Source organism: Rhinolophus sinicus, linkage group LG04 (assembly GCF_036562045.2).
Source record: "Rhinolophus sinicus isolate RSC01 linkage group LG04, ASM3656204v1, whole genome shotgun sequence".
Classification (NCBI taxonomy): domain Eukaryota; kingdom Metazoa; phylum Chordata; class Mammalia; order Chiroptera; family Rhinolophidae; genus Rhinolophus; species Rhinolophus sinicus.
The window spans coordinates 24,454,742-24,471,968 of record NC_133754.1 but is presented as its reverse complement, the minus strand read 5'-3'; the positions used below and the strand labels follow the sequence as shown (position 1 = coordinate 24,471,968).

The window sequence follows — 17,227 nt, the reverse complement described above, 5'->3', positions numbered from 1 at the left end:
CAAGAAGCCAAAATTATTCAAAATGCTCTAACATAGATACAGTACACCAACTCTCCCTTACATGAATTACTCTGAAAAGTTTTTCCTGTGTAAACTGAAAGTTTTAAAAAAATAGTCAACATAGCTATTGTTAGTAACAATAATGATAATAATAAATCCAATGTATACAGGAAAATTTTTTTTTAAATAAAATATTGTTACCAATTTTGGGGGAGGGGTACCTAAATTTTCTTAAGTTTTGTTGGTCTGAGGAGCTATGTGACATAAAATTTATCGTCTTTCAATGAATATCCATTATTAGCTAAAAATGAACTTCTTTTATTTGAGCTTTATTTCTATTCAAAATAATTAATCGCAGAATTTAGCAATTTTTTTCATGTCTTCATATTTCCTTCCACCTCTATTTGCAAAATAGATAATTTATGTACCTAAATCACTATGTATAATTAAAATTTAAAAAATTGTGGTTAAAATAAAAATAACATTAAATGTATCATTTTAACTATTATACAATTCAGGGGTGCTAAGTGCATTTACAATATTGTGTAACCACTGCTGGTATCTATTTATAGAACATTTCATCAGCCCCAAGAGAAACTCTGTACTTATTAAGCTAAAACATTTCCCCCACACCTCAGCTCCAGGAAACATCTATTCTACTTTCTGTCTCTATGAATTTGCCTATTCTAGGTACTTCCCTATAAGTGAAGTCATAATTTACATTTGTCATTTTATGTCTCTTTACTTCACTTAACGTAATGTTTTCAGGGTTCATCTACCTTGTCCCGTGTATCAGAACTTCATTCCTTCTTATGGCCAAATAATATTCCATTGTATGTTTATAGCCCATTTTGTTTTTTCATTCATCGTTGATGGGCATTTAGGTTGTTTCCACTTTTTGGCTATTGTGATTAATGCTATGAACACTGATGTATAAATATCTGTTTGAGTCCCTATTTTCAATTCCTTTGCATATCTACCTAGGAGTGGAGTGGGATTGCTGGGTCAAGTGGTAATTCTGTATTTAACTTTTTGAGGAATTGCCAATTGTTTTCCACAGCAGATGCATTATTGTAGATTCCTACCAGCAATACACTTGGTTCCAATTTCTCGACATCCTTGCCAGAAGTGTTATTTCATATACTTATTAGCCATTTGTATATCCTTTTTGGAGAAATGTCTAGTTAATATTTTTACCCTTTAAAAAATTTTGTTGTTGTTGTAGTTAAGGGTAGGAGTTCCTTATATATTCTAGATATTAAACCCTTATTAGATATGACTTACAAATATTCTCCCTTTCTGTGGTGTGTCTTTTCACTCTCTTGATAATATCTTTTGATCACAAAAGTTTTTAATATCGATAGAGTTCAACGTATTTTTTCTTTTGTTGCCTGTACTTTTGGTGTCAATTTTAAGAAACCACTGTCAAATCCAAGGTCATGAAGATTCTCTCCTATGTTTTCTTCTATAAATTTTATATCTTTAGCTCTGAAATTTAGGTCTTTGGTCCATTTTGAGTTAGTTTTTGTATACAGTGTCAAGTGCTGTTCCAATTTCATTCTTTCACATGTAGACATGCAGTTTACCAGTACCACTGAATGAAAAGACTGTCTTTTCTCTATTGAATGGTCTTGGCAACCTTGTTGAGAAACCATTGACCACCTGTGAGGGTTTATTTCTGGGCTCTCCATTCCATTTCACTAGTCTGTATGTTTGTCCTATGCCAGCACAACACTGTTTTGATCACTGCAGCTTTGTGGCAAGTTTTACAATCTGGGCGTGTGAGTCCTCCAAATTTGTTTTTCCTTTTCAAGATTGTTTTAGTCGCTTAGGGACCCTAGAAATTCCATATGAATTTAGGATGGGGTTTTCAATTTCTGCAAAAAATGTCATTGGGATTTTGATAGGGATTGCACTGAATCTGTAAATCATTTTGGGTAGTATTGTCCTTATCAATATTAAGTCTTCCATGAATATGGGATGTCTGTCCATTTATCAGGTCTTTTTGTTTTAATGTTTGTAGTTTTTGTACAAGTTTTCTCCTGTTTGATTAAATATTCCTAAGTATTTTTATTCTTTTTGATGCTAATGTAAATGGAATTGTTTTCTTAATTTCCTTTTGGAATTGTTCATTGCTAGTACACTATGTACAATTCTATATTATGTGTTTTCACTTTACCTTATATCATAATAATTTTTCCAGGTTGATGGAGTACCTTAATTTATATTTTTAATGGTTATAAAACTGTCCAGTAAGCTAATGTGCCATAATTTAATTTCATTGTTTATATAACAAGCGTTTAGGATGTTATTAATTTTTGACTAGTATACATAATGCTACAACAAACTTTTTTGTATTGTAGATGTGTTTTTCCTTAAATTAATACTTTCTTTGTTAAATTTTCTTTCAGAATAGATATACTAGGTTAACAGATAGTACTATTTGATGCTCTTGACCTATAGCCCAAAGTTCCAAAAGATTTTTATCAAATTATATACCCAATTGTTTATGCATTTGCTCTTTTTTCCTAACCATAGGCAAAAAGTATGTTAAGCATATGTATAATGTATGTCACTATAGGACTAAACACACCACTGTCAGTATTAGCAGGTCCCTACTTTGCAATATAATGAGTTCTCAAAAAAGCTATTCTAATGTTGGATATGCAAATACTGAACAACCACAACAAAACTGGTAGATATCCATTATAAAGATTAGGTGGTAAGGAAGGGAGTATTTTACTACACAGAAAAAAATATAAAATTCCTTAACTACTGTATGACTTTAAAATGTTCTTTGACAATAAAATTCTAGCCTTTTATATTTATATAACCATTTCCCTCCCCTTTCCTTCATAAACCCTAACAAGCTCAATTGAGGCTAACGACTTGCTTCTTTTCTGGGACAAGAAACAATTTATACTTTTTTTCTCAACTGAACTACATATACAAGTTCAACATTAAAAAGCTTAAGATCTAAATACATTAGTTAGTTTAGCACTGCAATTTTTTTATTTTATGCTCACATTAAAAAAAAGAGTGACTAGCAGCCTAGGAGCTGAAGCTCTTAGGATAGGTAAAGAGGAAGGCACAATAGATGCCAGAAAGAATTGGGGGAGGGGGGACAGAAATAGTAATTTTAAAAATGATCAGCCATGAGGTCCACGTGGATAAGGAGAAAAATGAAGCCAAGAGGTGGCTGACCAACTGTTGGAGAATATGTGCTTGCAGTTTGAGAACTACTTTGTAAAAGTTATTTAAATTATTCATCTGAATTATACTAGAACATTTTCTTTTGGTTATATTAAATATAGTCCAGGAAAAAGAAATTCCTCAAAAAGGAAATGAATAGTGAAAGAAGACTTTTTTTTTTTTTTTTTTTTTTTTGGACACAATTCATTATCGTGAAAGCAGAGCCATAAAGAAAAAAATACCATGAATATTTTCTATAGTTTGGGTTTTAGTGTCTTTTTTCCGTGCCCTGATAATCATTCTTTAAAATCTATTACAATGTCACTGGAATCTTATTACTCTACTAAGTTACTTTATGAACATTCAAATATGCAGCTGGACAAAAATAAAACTAAGTCCCACTTACCTGTATAACCAGTTTCACTAGTCAATTAAGTCAAACAATTGCCTTGACTTTGTTTTCACAGAACTGACCCTAACTGAATAAACTGAACTGACAAGTTGCTTTGTATTTCAAAGTGCAGAACAGTCAGAGAGAGAGAGAGAGAGAGAGAGAGAGAGAGAGAGAGAGAGAGAGAGAATATGAGTGTGTGTGTATGGGGGGCGGGGGATCTTGAGGGGGCATGGGGGGGGACGGGACACAGGGAGGAGGTCCCAGATAGGGAAGGACTAGGGCATTTACAAATTGCAGTTAGCTGTGGTTTAGAATGAGTTCTGCTTAAAACTTATCAAATCTAATTTCAATTGCATAAAAAATACAACAGTAGTCATTAGTCTTAATTATTTTAGTTCAATTTTTTTCATTACATGAATTACATATATTAGGTTTTAATATTATAAACAAAATTAAGGGCCAAAAGTCGTACTTACAAAAGGTATCTTTAATATACAACCTATAAACTCCTCCCTCTCTGGATAATAAAAACTACTAAAGTGCCATCAGTTTTTAAGAATATGTTTCTTTATAAACTTGTTTGTAGGCTTCTAAATCTGCAAAATCTATTTTAATTCCTCAGGAAGAAAGTACATGTCTTTCAATGAAAAATGATAATTTCTATTTTTGAAATAAATATAATTTAACAGAATTTAATTTTTCCAGAGTTTTAAAAAAGTCTTTCTGTAACTATAATTGGTATTCAAAAATTTTCACAATCACTCACTTTGCCTATTAGTAATCTTTTCCTTATAGGAAAAGCTTTAGTAATTAGTGACTCAGGAATCATAAATGTAGTAAATGACTCAGGACTAAACCCATCACACAACATTTTATAGAATTATTAATCCCTTCTTTCTATCAACTGTACATATGATTCAGAGAAAAGCACTATCTGATTAAAACCTAATTACACATTTTGATTCAACTACTACTAACTAATTTAACTTATTCTTGGATAATAATCTAAAACATATTTCTCTTAAAATTTAAAAAACATATAAAGGTGACTACATTTTATTGTTTTCCCTAAATGTAAATTTCTTTTCTTGTGGAGTTTATTTTAAAAGAAACTTTTAGAAATGAAACTCTTGCCAGGGACAAAATGCATTCTGTTGAATGGAATTTAACATTGAGTTGCTTTCTGCGTACGGAATATATGTAAGCAAGATGCTAGTAGTGTTGGTAGTTTGTGCTGAAAAACCCACCTCTCCTTGCCTAAACTTTTTGATTGTGCTGTGAAATGTAAAATGCCTATCGGATGTCCAATGTGGGGCAACATTCTGTTCCTACACTCTGTTCTCAATCTAATGCAGCAGTCCTCAAACCCAGCTAATCATTGGGGAAATCACTGGGGAAAGTTAAAAAACAGTAATTTCTGGGCCCCACCACCACCTTACTGAGTCAAAATTTCTTAAGGTTGAGACGTAGATTCTGATGATCAGTCAAATTTGGAAAGCAGAGCTTTTGCGATCTTGGACTTGCTGCAGGCCGTTCCAACTATTTCAGTAGGTTTAACAGTACTGCCCATAAACCGTCTTATATCCTGAATTTACCACCCTCCCAATTAAAACTGGCTTCTTCTTAGTGTCCCCATATGGTTAACAACATTATCATCTTTAACAGGGGTAATATTTAACTGATATAATTCAGCCAACTAGGGTGCCAGTGTTTGCACTGGAGCAGGATCCTGAGAAACTCTGTGGTGCCAGGTATTACTTCTTCGTAATGTGGAGAGGTCCGGGGGTCTCAGCACAGGGACCAGGACAGATAGGGTTGTGGGAGTAGAATGACCATCAGGGGTTTATGGCAGCGGCTACTTACCAATGTTTTTACAAATATTTTATTATTTTAATAATCAAAAGCAAGTTTATTCCCAGCCCTGCTCTGGTCCTCAGATTCTCAAACTATGTCCGGATAATAAGGAGATATTCATAAGTAGGATGATAAGATAGTTGAAAGTAATCAGCATGGAAGTGATGGCTGAAGTCACTGAAGTAGATAGATTTGTAGAGAATTTTTTTTTTTTCCAAAGTGTGGCCCCGGATCACTTTTATTAGAGTCACAAGAAGTCTGGCTTGTTAAAAATGCAGGTTCCTGGGGTTTATTCTAAACCTATCTTAATCACAACTACTGTGGGCAGAAACCTACATTTTAAACAAGAATCTTAGGTAATTCCCATACTCACTAACGTTTGAGAATCACTACTGAGGTAGAAAAACAGGGTAAAAGGCAGACGCTAGAGAGACACCTATATTTCAGGGTTAGACGATGAAGACAGCTAAGAAGACTAAAGAACCATCTGGTATTATAAAGCAAAGAGAGGACAGAATTTCTAGAATATCTATAATGTCATGCAATAGACTGATCAGGGAACTAAGAAGAGAAGACTGGCAATTGGATAAAAGGGATTTAAGGAAAATAAATTTAGGTGACCTAATTGTAATAAGGAAAAGATATAGACGATGGATTGCTGGTTTTGGGCAGTGGAAGTGCTCTGCAATGAATAAAAACACTGGGTAACAGGAATGAGGGCCTGGTTGATGTGCAATGACTTGAATTCGTAATGCTTCCAAGCAGCAGAAATAGCAGATTTCCATTAAGAATTTTTTAGCACATTACCACAAAACCCAAGATTTTTCTCTCCCCCTCTCCTTCCTTCCGTTCAATATTTATAAAGTAACTACCAGGTTGTAAGCTACTATGCTAAAGGTAGGGATTGTCAAGGAAAGCCTGATGGATGACTCTGGCAACAAAGGAATCTGGTGCGCTAGTGAATGTGGTACTCAGATGGATGATAAGGTCCGAGACTGGGTAGGAAGAAAAGTGGAGCCAAGAGGGGCTTCACAGGTAAGAAAAACACGGAGTTTATGAGTCTGGGACTTGTAATGAGCCCAATAAAGCACAGATTTAGTGGGAATAAAAGAACTGGGAGAGCTGGAAGGACAGGAGATTAGACTCAAAGGATGGAATTTTTGGGTTCAAATGTTTTAAATTTCTTTCCCTCTCCAAGTTACACTTGAGAAATTCATTTTAATGTGATTCAATTGTATAACAATACTGATGGGTGGGGGGTGGGATTTGCAGTGGGATTTATAATAGCTCTTAAAATGAAAAATTTATAGACCTTGATGAGTTATTAGGCATAACCAGTTAGGTAAAAAGTTTAAACAATGATCTTATTTGTCTGATGTGTAAACAGGATATCACTTATAAATAAGTCATTGTTTTTCTCTACTTCATTGGTGGTTGGCATTTGGTTCTCTCTCTCTCTCTCTCTCTCTCTCTCTCTCTCTCTCTCTCTCATATGACCTGGTATTTGAATGTATAAAAGCATGGCTTAAAGAACAAATTCCAGTATATTGTCCTAGATCCATATTATTGAATTTTTTGAAGAATGAACCGTAACAAAGACTTCCTAGTCTAAGCACTTGGCAATGTTAGACACAGAGCGGTTACTACAATGAAAGTGAATGTTTTGTCCATGTAACAAATCAGCCATTCATATGGTAGATAAATACATGTTCATCATAATAAAAATAAAAATGTTAATTTCTACATAATTCTTATATCAGAACTTCAAAAAATAAGAGAATAACAACACTTAATAAGTTATACATGTTAAAGGCAATTTCTGGTAGTGTTTTGATCATGTTACATCTTACCTGTGAATATCGTTTGTTCCAACAGCTTCTTTAAGTCTTCTTATTATGCATCCCAATTTAATTATTCATCAACACATTACATACGTGCATCCACAAGATATATGAGAACGTTAATTTCACAAAGGGTGAAACACCAAATGAAATACACACCGAGAAAACTAAAGCTCTCCCAAAACTAAAGCTCTTTTGTAATGTTAAAGATAACATTACAAAAAAGTAAGTTGTTACCTATGTCAAGAAGTTAATTTTTCTCTAGACAAAGTTCCTTGCTGGGGATATTTTCCTGCTACTGATAAAACCGGCTACAAGGACTGGCAAACTGCACAAGTGACAAAAGGTGGCCATAATTACACGAACAAAAACTGAGTCACTGACATTTTCCTCCCTCCCCTTCCTTTCCTTTTCTCCTATCTCTTTTCTGTGGTTCTCCGATTGCATTCCCTTTCTCGTCTTTGTTGTTTTTTGAAGACTTTTTTATTAGTGCTGTTTTAGGTTCACAGTAAAATTGAGTGGAAGTACAGAGTTCCTCTATACGGCCTGCTCCCCCAACCCCACAACCTCCCCCAGCACCACCGTTTGCTACCACTGATGAACCTACATGGACACACGATTATCACCACGTCCGTCGTTTACAGTAGGCTTTACTCGTGGTGTACATTCTGTGGATTTTGACAAATATATAATGCCATGTATCTACTGTTAAAGTATACAGAATAGTTTCACTGCCCTAAAAATCCCCTGTGCTGTCTATTCATCCCTCCCTCCCTCCTAACCCCTGGCAACCACTGATCTTTTGTTAACGTCTCCATAGTTTTGCCTTTTCCAGAATGTCATGTATTTGGAATCATATAGTATTTAGCCTTCTCAGATAGTCTTTGTTTTTTAAAGCTATTTTTTCCCCTTATGCCTTGCTGTTCTGTGTTTCCCCTGTTAAATGTTACAACACATAATGTGTTTTAAAAACAAAAAGTAATGTACTTATTTGATCAGGAAATATTCCAATGAAACTTAATTTATTTGGAATTTAGTATTTTACAAATGAGGACGAGAGGGGTTAAACACAGAGGGATGAAGTAATTTATCTAAGTTTATACAGCTAGTAATTGCCAAAAATGAGATTTTTACGCAGTGAGTCTGGCTCCAGAATCATGTGCTTTGTCAATATTTGTTATTGCCTCTCAGTAACAGAAAAGTAAGTAATATAAGACAAGCACAAAATGTGAAAAGATAAGAACCCCTGCCCTTTTCTATCCCAAAATAATGTGGACTAAAAGCATGCATGTGCATGCACACAAACAAACAGTAAAGAAATAGGACCAATTATCAACACAGGATAAAATAGGCTTCACAGCCATTTTTTTGCACCACAGATCGCTAACTGCTTCTAATGTCTGGGCGCCTACGTTCCTGTGGGAGGGACTCAGAGACTCCCAAGCCCTTTTCCTGTGGCTTTGGTCACTTTCAGAAGATATGTAAGAACCATGGCACTCACTTCATGCCGTGTGCACGCCCATGTGGCCGGGGAACACAGGCAGAAATAATTAGTTGCCGTACTCTTCCCTGGTTTATTTTCCTTCACACAACTTTTCAAGTTCTAACTGAGTATGTATTTTTACCTGAAAAATATATTTTCCCCCAAATAGAATATTTGCTGAAAAACTGGATTTCATATCAGTACCACCTAACACTTAACAAAAGTCATTTACTTAAGTACTTTATTTCTTATGCTGAGTTAAATGACATTGGAATGGACTAAAATATTTTACAATAAAATTACCTTTAAAAATTATTCTTATGTAAGTTCTTTCTGTGTTAAAGAGCCATAAGGAAATAAATTTATTTGGGAGAAAAGTAACATGGTTTGTACAATGGGAAATCTTGCTATTTATTGTATTTCTTCAAGAATTTGTCCATGTAACTTAATAATAAAAATGTTAGAACATGAATACGAGGCCTTTAAAAAAATTCAATAAAGTCCAAAACAAGATTTATTTTTAAAAAGGAATCACTGTGTGTGACAACATGGGTGAATCTAGGGGATATTAAGTGAAATAAGTCAGACAGAGAAAGACAAATACCTTATGATCTCACTTATACGACTATGTGGAATCTAAACAACAGAATAAACCAACAAACAAAATAAAAAGGAATCACCATGGAATCAGAGGGATGCCTTTTTGTGAAGATGAAGCCTAAACATTTCTATTGATAAAGAAGGAAAACAGTGGGGTTCTCTGAGTCTTAGTCATATATATGTATTATAAATAATTTGGAGGATCAAAGTTACAGACTACAATTATTCAAATTTGTAAATGGTACTAATTCCAACCAATGGGAGAAACCCAGTGAACTTGTTCAAGATTGTTCAAGGGGGCAGAAAAGACGCAGGACAAATATATAGGAAAACAGACGATTGCTTCAGCAGCACACAGTATTAATTCAAAAGGATAGAGACTGGATTAGCATTGCCCCTGGAGATGGTGGACATATACACTGCATTACAGATTTTCATTCTGCAGTCACACCAGATGACTACATATTTCTCTAACGTGCTTTACTCATTCTTACTTTTTCACCTTTTCTCTCTCCTCAACCCCAAGCTAATTTCTCAGGAAAGCTTCCATAAGGAGAAGAAAATGTATTACATATCTGTCCAGACGAGTGTTTGCACATTATGGGTTACAAGCAATATGAAAAAGAAAAAAAGAAACAACTTAATAGCAACTAATAGAATGTGCTACACGTGGTAAATATTCACTGTGTTGTGAAAATCATCAGACATACACACACACACACACACGCAAATACATGCACGTATTCTGTGTACTGCTATGTAGGATGCACTTTTTACTACACAGGTCTTGGTCAAAAAAATATGAAAGCTATTTGTCCAGGTGGTAGCTAACTTTTTAATTATAAAGGACCAAATTTATATTCAAATCAGTCCAAATCCAAATCAGTCTCAGGTCAATTTTGTAGGTAGTTTTCCGAGGGCCTGATCACTTGGAGAAAATTTTAGATTTGAAGAGCGCAGGTACCATATATTATGGGACTCAATGTGTTTAACTCTGCCAACAGCATCTCCATCAGGAACCTAAGAGTACGTAAACTGAGCAGACGCTGCATCTGAGTCATTTGTCTAATTATTTGATTCTTCTTTGATAACTTGCCCATCTAACACAAACCCACTCTGTCAGAGGAGCTTCTCCCAGGCCTCAGGAAGCCTGGTGAGATAGTAAACCCAGGATCTCCCACTTTGGAGTTTCCAGTTAGCCCAAGCGACACTCCTATGGTTTCAGATAGTAGTATGACTGGTATTAAGTAAACACTCAAAATGGCTAGCCATTATTATTATTCATTTGTATATATATTCATATAATTTTGATTTTAATAACATATTTACTCAAAATTTGTAATAAAGACTATGTTTTCATTGCTGTTAAATAATGTTATCTCCATTATCTTATTATATATTATTATTGCTTAACATTTTCCTATACACTGATTCAACAAATAGTAGAATTTTATCAGTAACTCTTTTTCTCTAACTTAAACATAACAATTCTGGTTAATTTGTAGTTTTTATTAGTTTTGAAATATGCAGTTTTTTACACTTCTCCTAAAAGGCAATTATAAGTATGCTTTTGTATTTGAGAAGAGCAATTACTCATCAGAATTGCAGTTTTAAGTGCTGTGTACCTTGTCACAGAAAACACTTAAATTATCATTAAACAAAAAATCTTACTGTGGTGTGTTTAAATTCATTTAGATAGTTTATTCTATTTCCATATAGGCAAAATAAGGATCACTTACTCCAATTCTGGAGCTACTATTTCTTTAAAAAAATGCAAACTTTATTAATACTTATTTTATAACTACTATGGCCAGCAGTAGAAAAATAAATAAAAAGTAGGACAAGGAAAAACTGAATTTACTGAATGATTACTATATACCAGTTGGTGTGTTAAGTGCTTATCTCAGATTGGGTAATCTCGAATTCCTGGGTCAAATATGTGTATTGTATTATTACTCCCACATCACAGGTTGAAAAACAGAGATGTACAGAGGATAAATAACTTGTCTGAAGTCATACAAGCCAGTCTGCCTAGTTTGGAAGCCCACGGTTTTCATATCCCAGTGGTAAAGTGAAAATAGTGCTATAGACCTGTAAGATACTTTTACCTTTATTATCCCTTTTGTTACTCATTTTAGTTCTTGGTTTCCCCCCTTTCACCCTAAAACAAAAGAAAACAAAACAAACACTACAAAGTATTTTCAATAAAAGTTAATGGGTCTATTGATCCCATGCAATTAGTTGTTTTTTCAGGGTGGAGGTGGGTAGAGCTGATAGATGTACTCTGTGCTGGTTCCACATGTGACAAAAAGCATGTGCTTGAGTCTGTGATACTATAAGGTTTTCTTTCCTTCCCTAATTAGCACCTCTGATTTCTGTGTCATCCTTTGGCCCTCTTGGTTCTTAGAACCTCTACTCTGCTTCAGATTCATTCTAGTATACACAATTCTCTAATACACTTTGACCCACCAAAACCAGAAATTAATCCTTCAACAAGTGTCTGTTTAAACAGGCACTGTGCTAAGTGGTAAGGATACACAGACCAAGAAAAACAGAGTTCCTCCCCCTAAGAAGCTTATAGACAGACTTGTCAATAATTATGTTTATATATATCTTGGTATATATATGGTAGTCATTTTTACCCGGGGTTCAGAAAAGCTTTAACGTGACACTTGAAACTGATTTTAAAAGATGTGTATCTGTGATGTAGACAAGGGTATACTGGGCAAAGAGACCAGAGTGTACGAAAGCATGGAGACATAAAATGGCATAGAGCACTTGGAGAATTGCTAGTAAAACACAAGAACTTATGTATGTAGGGAGAAGCACAAATAGTTAGGTATGGTGGGAGCATGGCAGTGTGTGTGTGTGAATGTGGTATAATGTAAAATGAAACTGGATAGGTAGGCAGAGGTGGGATAATGGAAGGTCTCATATATCATTATTCTTAGAAACAGAGATAACTCTGTGAAAAAAAGAAAAACCAAAACAGATTTGTATTTAGAAACAGTACTCTGACAACAAGGTGGAGGACATAACAAAATTAGATGGTTACTCAAATAATTCAGATGAGAGATGATAAGAGGTTGCCAAGTCAGTACCACTAAAACAGGAGACTGACTAGAGATATTCAGAAGAGGGTATGACGAGAGAGTAGGGAGGACTTGATATTTGCTGAATACTCTTATACTTTTGAATTATGATTATATGTACTTACTAGATACATATCTGATTTACTAAAAATAGGCTACAACAAAAAGATACATTGCATGTGGTAGGTGAAGCCATGAAACAAGATGGAGTGAGATGCTGTAAGAAAACGGTCCCAAGGTAGAACTCTGGGCCATATCAGCATTTATAGAACAGAGAAAAATAAGTAAACCAAGAAGACTAAGAAGTAGGAGGGTAACAAAGTGGTGCAGCAGAAGTAAAAGAAACATTACTTGGTGTGGAAGGGAGCAGCAAGTAAGGACTTGGGAGAGGGGAGATAACAGATGAGAATACGTTAGGATCAAACTGGCGTAGGCCATTCTAGAGAATCTGGACATTATCTGGGAGGCAATGGACATTTTAAAATAGGAAATCATGATCAACATCATGGAGGACAGTTTTGGTTGGAAGGAAGACTTCTGACAGACTAACGAATTAAACTTCATTTGCTCAATTTAAAAAATTATTGGCAATTTGGTACCTCATCTAAGTGTTTATTTTTTAAGCTTTTTATTCTACTGGTGAAATAAAAGCACTGTTGTTAATTATAGGAATTATAAGTATCAACAAGCTTTCAATGCAACACTATGGGAGTTAAAAGGACCCTATAAATCACAATGTTTTTCATCTTTTCTATGAAAACGGAATACATCTTAGAATCACTGTTGGCCAGGCTTGCACATGAACAATTTGGTCTTGGCTGTTTATATTGTGATTTCAATTGAGTTCTGAGTATGGCTAATCCTTCACAGTCTGAGTTTAATTGCCATTTAAAATGTCTTCCAAAGGATTACAATGTGATTCAGTACTAAAACAAAATGTGTGTTAAAAGAAAAGCAAAGAAACAGGTAGTATGTGATAAAAGTCAACTGCCTGAAGTCTAAAAGAATGTATGTTAAGCACTGTATCATAGTTTAACGGATTAATCTTACTCTTTAGTGGTACATAAAACAGTGGAGTTTTTTATTTAAAAAAAAATTTTTCACATCAATGGAGCTTCAGAAACATGGTAGGAAGCCTGATCTTGAAATTTAATTTTTTTTTTTAGGACTATGGCAACTGAGTTTCCCCTTTAAAATGCTGAGGTGGGGTTGTAGCCTTAAGATAAACTCTTTTCGCTTATAGAAGCTTAAAAGCAAGACTTGAAAGGACAAACTTTTCCCAAGAAACTTAACCATGTTTGAGAACAAAGCTGATACAGACTTACAAGAATCCATACTTATGGATTATCTTAAACTCTAAGATAAAATTCACAATGTCTAGCACCCAGTAAAAAATTAGTAGGCATGTAAAAGAGGGCAATATGATACATAATGAGATAAATCAATTTAATTGAAACCAATCAAGAAATGATACAATAACAGAATTAGTAGACAAAGATATCAAAGCAGTTATTGAAACTGTATTTCATATATTCAGAAAATAAAGTTTGAAAAGTTGAGACCTGGAAGATACAAAAAAGACTTAAAGTGAACTTCTAGAAATGAAAATTACAATATCTGAGATGAAAAACACACTAGGTTGAATTAACAGATTATACATTGGAGAAGAAAAGGTTAGTGGACTTGAAGACTTAGTAAAAAGAAATTATACAAAAGGAAAGGCAAAAAAAAAAAAAAAAAAAAAAAAAGACTGAAAAGACCAAAAACGTGAGGAAATAATAGCTGAAAAACTTCCAAATTCAGTATCTCACACATAAGAAGTTTGACAAAACCCAAGCACAAGAAATAAGAAAAAAACTACATCAAACCTCATCATAATCAAACTGCTTAAACCTAGTGAAAAAAAAAATCTTAAAGCAGCTACAGAACTAAGACACATTACCTAAAGAGGAACAAATATAAAGATGACAGCATATTTCTCGGCAAAAACAATGCAAACTAGAAGAGAGTGGAGTACCATCTTTCAAGTACTAAAAAAGAGGACAAGAAAAGTCAACCTCAAATTCTTTATCCAGGGAAAATATCTTTCAAAAATAAAGTTGAAATGAGCAATTCCAGTCTTTGGTGTATACTCAAAAGCATTGAAATAAAAAACAAAAACAAACAAACAAAGCATTGAAATAGGTAGTCAAACATATACTTATACATGAATGTTCATAGCAGCACTATTCACAATAGCCAAAAGGTGGAAAAAACCCAACTGTCCATCAATGAATGAATGAATGAACAAAATGGGATACACCTGGAAATTTGCTAAGCAAGTAGATTTCAGGTGCTCTCACCACACATACACAAAAGGTAAGTATGTGAGGAGGCAGATATGTTGATTAGCTTGACTACAGTAGTCATTTCATCGTGTGTGTATATTTGTGTATATATATGTATATATATGGTGCCAAAAAATGTATACACATTTTAAGAAAGGAAAACTGTATTAAAATTGTAATACTCAATGTATACTGATAACAAAAGATGAATACAAGTCATGTTTGACTTCTGTAATTACAAGAGGTGCTCAAAGTGGTTACCATCAGCGTCCAGACACTTCTGATTACGGCAAACTACGGCTTGAGCAACACTGACCAAAGTGTCCACTTGTACATATTTTTTTGGCACCCCTGGTATACACACATATATATCAAATATAAATCATGTTATCACCTTAAATACATACAATTTTTACTTAAAAAAATCAATGGCATATCATATATCTGATAAGGGTTTAGTATGCTGTATATATAAAGAAATTTTACAATTCAAAAACAAAAAGACAACCCAATTGAAAAATGGGTGGGCCACCCTGGTGGCTCTGGTGGTCGGAGCACCATGCTCCTAACGCCGCCGAGGTTGCCGGTTCCATTCCCACATGGGCCAGTGAGCTGCGCCCTCTACAGCTAAGATTGTGAACAATGGCTCTCCCTGGAGCTGGGCTGCCGTGAGCAGCTGGAGGCTGCAGTGTGCTGCTGCGGGGCTGCTGTGCTGCTGTGTGCTGCCAGGAGCGGTCAGTGGCCAGCGTGAGTGACTGACAGCCATTGTGAGCAGCAGGCAGCTGGCAAGAGCTGCTGTGAGGGGCTGACCAGCGACCGACTGCCTCAGCTGGGGGGAGCACAAGACTCAATACCAGCATGGGCCAGGGAGCTGTGTCCTACACAACTAGACTGAGAAACAACGGCTTGAACTGGGGTGGGGAGGGAAGGTGGAAGAAGGGGGCAAAATGGGGAAAGAATGTAAATAGACATTTCTCTAAAGAAGACACACAAATGGCCAATAAACACACAAAACAATACTCAACATCATTAGTTATAAGGATGATGCAAATCAAAATCACAATGAGATACTACTTCCACCCATTAGGATGGCTAGAATAAAAAAAAAAAAAGCATTGGAGAGGATGTGAGAAATCGGAATTCTTGACATTACTGGTGGGAATGTAAAATGATGCAGTTGCTGTGGAAAAGAGTCTCATGTTTCCTCAAAAAGTTGAACACAGAATTACTATGTGAGCCAGCAATTTCATTCTTTAGGTATATATCCATTAGAAAACAGGCATTAAGACAAAAAACTTGTACATCACTGCTCATAGCATCACTATTTACAACAGCCAAATCATAGACATGATCGAAATGTCCATCATCTGATGAATTGGTAACACAATGTGATATATCTGAACAATGGAATATTATTCAGTTATAAAAAGGATTTAAATACTGACAGATGGTACAACATGAATAAATCTTGAAAACATTACACTGTTTGTGTGAACAGCATGCCAATGAAAGAAGCCAGACACAAAAGGTCACATATTGCATGATTCCATTTATATGAAATATGTAGAACAGGCAAATTCATAGAGACAGAAAGCACATTAGTGGGTGCCAGGGGCTCGAGGGATAGCAGAATGAGAAGTGACTACGTAATGGGTACAGAGTTTCTTTCTGAGGGATGAAAATGTTCTGTAACTTGATAGTGGTGACGATTGTACATTATAAACATACTAGAAGCCACTGAATTGTACAACGTAAAATGGTAAAAATGGTGAATTTTACGTTATGCAAATTTTATTGCAGTAAAAAAAGAGTGAACCCTTAAATGTGCACTTCTAGTTTATCTGGCCTTAGTAACATAACTGAGAAATATATTTTAATCTTGACTTTTGTTAAGAATAAATGTAAACAAAAAAGAAACAATAAAAAAGATAAATAACTTTTTGTAACATACAGAAACAGAAAGAATTCATCACCAGTAGACTTACTATATAAGTATTGTTAAAAGAAATGCATCAACCAGAAGAAATATGATGCCAGATGGAAATCTGGATGTACACAAGGGAATAAGGAATACCCCGCATGGTAACTATTTGGTTAAATACCTTTTCCTCATATTATTATATCCCTTTAAAAGATTATTAACTGTTTAAAGTAAAAATAATAGTAATGTAGTGTGAGGATTACACATGTAAGGAAAATCTATAACAACTGGAGCACAAAGGCTGGGAAGGGACAAATGGAAGGATAGTATTATAAAGTTTTATGCTATATGTGAAGTGGTAAAATATCACATGAAACTAGACAATGATATGTTACGGACACACATGGTCTGACAATTAAGTTCGTGAACTTGTTGCAACAATGTTGCTAACCTTTTTTGATATCAGAAGGATTATTCATTATGAATCTGTACCAACTGGACAAACAGTTTAACCAAGTTTACT

The 17,227-nt window shown here is 34.7% G+C and overlaps 1 protein-coding gene across 2 annotated transcripts in view; it reads right to left on the bottom strand.

Moving 5' to 3' along the window:
- Positions 1-17,227, bottom strand: part of PIBF1 (progesterone immunomodulatory binding factor 1) — a 179,862-nt gene that overhangs the window by 39,674 nt on the left and 122,961 nt on the right. The window lies entirely within an intron of this gene.